Source organism: Molossus molossus, unplaced genomic scaffold (genome assembly GCF_014108415.1).
Source record: "Molossus molossus isolate mMolMol1 unplaced genomic scaffold, mMolMol1.p scaffold_m16_p_7, whole genome shotgun sequence".
In the NCBI taxonomy this organism is placed as follows: domain Eukaryota; kingdom Metazoa; phylum Chordata; class Mammalia; order Chiroptera; family Molossidae; genus Molossus; species Molossus molossus.
The window spans coordinates 9,614,337-9,619,518 of NW_023425401.1; the positions used below are offsets into that span (position 1 = coordinate 9,614,337).

Consider the following 5,182-nt stretch of genomic DNA (forward strand, 5'->3'; position numbering starts at 1 on the left):
ATGAGGATACCTGGGTCCAGAGAGGGGCCCTCACTGAGGGACTCGGGAACCGAGCAGGAACCAGTGCTCAGATCACTGGGACCTGGTTCAGAGCCCTTGGCTGTGCTACTTTGCATTCATGATGAGCAGTGATGGTTGGGTTACCCTGGATAAAATAACTCTCCTCTGATCACCTGCACTTCCTCATGGGTATCCTAGAGATGTGTTTTCCCAGTGAAGAATGCCCAGCATGTGGGCTGGGATGTGGCAGAGTCAGCATTCCAACCCACAGTGCCCTTCACCACGGTGCTGCTCTGTGGCCGAACCGGCTGCAACCCCCTCCAGTACAGATGAGGCTAACAAAGCCCGCCTCTTCCTATTCAGATTCCTGTACTCGGCTATGTGCATTTATTGTGTCCCATTGCAAATTGGATGCGAGGAGGCTCTGAGAAATCAACCAGACAATTCCCACAAAAGCGTTTGGAAGAACATCAAAAGAAAGAAGAGGAAGCGAAACTGACTGGACACCTGTATGTGCCAGACAGAGCAGCATCTGCATACCCGTTGTCCCACTTAACACTCAGAAAACGCGGGGCCCATCACTTGACGTTCTTTGCTCATGTTAGTTTCCTCAATACTTTTCACGGAGCCTGGAGTAGTGTAGACACCCATCTATGGTTCAAATGCCTAGAACCAAGGGAATTGCCCAGTGGTGTAACAGGAAACCAAGATGATCGTTGGTGAGAGCTTGGCAGGGCAAAGGATTTTATGTGGGATCTGGTATCTTCCAGGAGATGAAAGAATAATCCCAGCTCCTGTTGCCCTGGAGAGGGAGGGAGGAGTCTTCCCCGGAGACTCACTGGGGAAGTCATCTGCTGGTGAACTTGCTAAAATTATCCAATCCTGTGCAGCACTCTCCCAGGCTGGAACACTGCCACTCAGTCACCTGGACTCTGCAACTTGCTCCTCCTGTAGGCAACATCTTTCCACCCAACAGGCTCTCGGTTCCTGTAGTCCCCGGCCCTGGAAAGTGTCCCTTGGAGGAGGTACGTGTGTACGTTTCTGCCCTGTGGCTTGTCCCACATCAATCCCTCATACAAACTCCAAGCAGCAAGAAGAGCGAGCCCCCTGCAGAGGGGTTCGTGCTAAGTGGGTGTGTATTGAGGGGTGGTCCGTGTAGGCAGGCTTCAGGGCTGTTGCAGAATTAGTAAAAGGTACTCTCGCAGACAATCAGGTTGATTTCCCCCTACACTCTGGGAGGACTGGTACTTTCTGAAGTTCCCAGGAATTTTTAAAAATCGGGTTTAAGGGAAATGTTACTTCTGAGAGGTGGGGAGGCACTGGCCACTCTCCTTGTGTTAGGAGGAAAGGGCGTGAGGGTTTGGCCTCGCCTGGTCTGAGTCCGACGGTGTCACTTCCTCGCTATTCAAGATGGAGCAAGCTGCCTCCCTCTCCAGGTCTGTTTCCATATGTATATGATACATACTTACGTAGAATTGCAAGGGTATCACGTACATTGTAGGGCTGTTTTGAGCGTTACCCTGAGATAGTTTTTGTGCAGAATGTGGCCTGTGGTAGGTACTCAGTACATATTGGGTCCCATCTTTCCTCGAACTCACAACCTTGGTGTATTGGGATGATGCTCTAAGCAACTGAGCTACCCGGCCAGGGCTGAAGTATACACTTTAAAATGGTCAATTGTATGTTATGTAAATTTCACTTCAATTAAAAAAAACAAAACAAAAAAAAACCAGCTGGGAAGTTTTAAAAAAAATCTGAGGCCCTACCTTTCCCAGCCCCACATTCTGATTTGCCTCTTAAGCATAGTCAAGTGTTATAAAGGATGAGAGGTGACTACCTGGCTTAGATGACTCATCATTTATTAAGCTACCTGGAGGCTTGCGAGCAGTGCCTTCCAGGCATTTGCTGATTCCCTTAGGCAGTCTGAATGCTGAGCCCTGCAGGTAGCAAGAAATAGCATATGATTAGAGCAGAAGCAATTGCTCTTCAGAAAGCACCATTAATTTCAAAAGCTCTTGTTCTGAGCTGTGTGGCTAAGTGGAGACAGATTAGGATGCTGTCTGGAGGAGAGACAGTGAAGTTGTTTTTCCCTCTTTAGGACCGAAAGCAAACCTACAACCTCCACTCATCTGTTCCAAGTGGTTGATTCTTCCTCTGGGGGTGGGAGTGGTGGGTTTGGGGGGAGGCCCGGGAAAGCTGCTTCAGTAATTTGTTGCTCTGCCTCCTCCGTGATAGGAGGGAGCTGTCTCCACGGTAGAGTCTTCCTGGGGTCTAATTAGTAAGGTGAGGGCAGTGGCTCATTCTCAGGGGACCTGGTTTCTAGATTCTGTGCTAGGATCCCTTTGGGTCTTGCTCTTCAGTAACGTAAATCAGAGCAGAGCAAAGCCGAGAGGGATCACCTCCCAGGCCCTTATTTAGAAACCACTCCTGAAACGCCAATTCTTACGAAGGAGAATTTCAAACCACCTAGGTAGTGGGAACTTCCCTTCTGAAACCTCTCAGACAGGATGTCCAAACAGAAGCCTCAGTGTGTGCCATTTCAGCCAGCATCATCACTCCTCACCCGCACCGGAAGCTCCAGGTCACGGCCTGGCTGTGGCCGTCGCCTAGAGGACAAGTTACCAGGTTGCACTTTTCACACCGCTGGAGAATTACACCCATATTTGATTGTTATAATGGAGGCCAGAGGAAGTTGCTTCTCCTGCCCTGACCTCTTGTTCAAGTTCGGTTGCCACTGGGCTCCCTGGTGGCTGAGACAGAGCCCCCTCCTCCTCACCTGGCACCGCTGACTCGTCCTGGGTTTTCAGGCCCTAGCTCCATTCTGAATGAGTGGTCCTTTAAACAAAGTGGCAAAAAGTTCTTCAAAAGTTAAAAAGTAGAATAAATGCACACAGATCCAAAATAATTCTGTCATTTTCAAAATGCTGCAGATTTGATAAATGGTGGGAGTTTGCCATAACACGGTGATTAAGAACATAAGTGGGGCTGAGTCAGAAAGACCTAGATTTGAATTTGTATGAACTTGGACAGGTAGCTTCAGCTCCCAGAACCTGTTTTCTTGTCTGTAAATGGGATTAATGCTGTACTGACCTCACTGTTTTGTAGTGAGGACATGAGACGAGGTACGTTAACGTATTACTGTTACTATGGGCCAGCATTTTATGTAGAAGTTTCAATGGCAAGCTTCTTATTATCTCCCCCATTTCACAGAAGAACCTGAAGGGTAGAGAGGGGAGATAATCCCCAACATCACACAGCTAGCAGATTGTGGAGCTGGGCTTTGAGTGGAGGCTGTCCGTCACCCGAAGCCCGCTCTGCTACACTGAACACCCCAGCACACAGGAGGCGCTTTGGGAAGACCAGCTCGGATTATTACTGTTTGTAAGTAAACATTAAGTGTGAAGTAGCACTAGATAAATTTGTTTAGCATTCCTTAAAATGCCCCAAAGAGGATACATTAATATGAGCTAGCAGATGCAAAAATAGAGATGCGTTAAAAATTAGTTTTAGATTATAACATAACTTGGAATTGATACATTGCTTTAGGCACACTGAGGAGCTCTGCCTGCTTGTCCTCAGGTAAGTCACCTTTTCATAGCCTCCCAGTCACCGTTTTTTGCCTTCTTGCCGGGCCCTACTCAGGCCCTTGATGGAGCCTCTTAAACAGGCCCAGGGTAATAGGGTCCTTTGCCTGGCTGTTCTCTCCCAGGGCTGGTCACTGGGCTCCCCCCTCCCCCAGACATGTGTAATGACCCTCCTAGTTTTGTTTGTCCCACTTTCTGAGTTTCTGTTCTAATGCACAGTGCAAAAATCTTTTTTTTTTTAATCCTCATCCGAGGATATTTTTCCATTTATCTTCATATATATATATATATATATATATAGAGAGAGAGAGAGAGAGAGAGAGAGAGAGAGAGACATTGATGTGAGAGAGAGACATTGATTGGTTGCCTCCCACATGACCCTGATCAGGGCCAGGGATGAGCTGCAACCAAGGTACATGCCCTTGGTCAGAATCGAACCCAAGACTCTTTGGTCCGCGGGCCGACACGAATCACTGAGCCAAACCGGCCAGGGTGCACAGTGCAGACATCTTAGTTTCAGATTTTGATAGCCAGTCTCTGATAAGTGAGTTTATTATGTGTAATTTTTAACTACCTCCCAGGCACTAGCCCATTTACTTTTCACAACGAGGTAGATACTATTATTAATTCTAATCTTAATATAGACCTTCAAACTCTTTGTTTAAATAAATAAAAAAAATCTAGCTAGACTCATAGGTTTTATTTTAGCTTGTGCTTGTGGGAGAAAAGGAAAGTGCCGTTAATCTTTTTCTGGTTTAAAGAAAATGTACAGGCTGGGCCAGGCTGCTGCGCTGCATGTGGCAGGAGTAGGGGCCTCTGTCCAGAAGAGGACTTCCACCACCACTCAGCACTGGTGATGACTGCAGGCCACAGGATGAAACAGAATGGGCCTAAGGTATAAACCTCCTGGATCCTTGAGTCACCCCATGGAGGACAGCAAAGTTGCCTGATCTGTATTCATCTTTACATGAGCAAGAAATAAATATTGGTTGGGTTAAACCATAAAAATGGTCTTTGTTACTGAAGCATAGCCTACTTGAACCTGACAAATACATAGAGTTAGAAAATGTAGGAAGGAGAATTGACTAGAAACCTCAGGAAGACCTAGAACGGATCAGCATAAGTAGACCTCGCGTGAGGCAGATCACCTCCTAATGTGGGTGGGCCTCCTCTAATCAGTTGAAGGCCACAGGAGAAGAGACAGGTCTCCAAAGGAAGAAGGAACTGTGCCCCCAGATTGCCTACGGACCCAAGACTGCAACATCATCTCTCCTCTGGGTCTCCAGCGTGTGACCAACCCTGCAGCTTTCAGACTTCCCAGCCCCCACAATGGTGTGAGCCATATCCTTAAAGTAAATCTCTTTCTGTGCATAACATTTTTTTTACAAATATTTATACCTTCCAGCAAACAAAGATATCAATTTAAATATCATTACCAGGGCAATACATTATTAAGAAAGAAGACAAGTAGAATAATAGACTAAGGTAAAAGCTTACTTTCACAGTCTGGCTGTTTCAGAAAATCCTTTGTTAGAAAAATCATTTGCAAAGACAATTTTGTGGCACAGACGCCTCGTTGCTTTTCTGCAGCTGGGGCG

At 46.8% G+C, this 5,182-nt stretch overlaps 1 long non-coding RNA gene across 1 annotated transcript; it reads left to right on the plus strand.

The window, feature by feature from the left end:
• The first annotated feature begins 412 nt into the window (after window positions 1–412).
• LOC118620497 lies at window positions 413–4,432 on the plus strand. Its single transcript, XR_004957413.1, has 4 exons — window positions 413–509; window positions 891–1,025; window positions 3,211–3,381; window positions 4,346–4,432. It is a non-coding gene; the product is annotated as an uncharacterized LOC118620497 (long non-coding RNA).
• The last annotated feature ends 750 nt before the right edge of the window (window positions 4,433–5,182 follow it).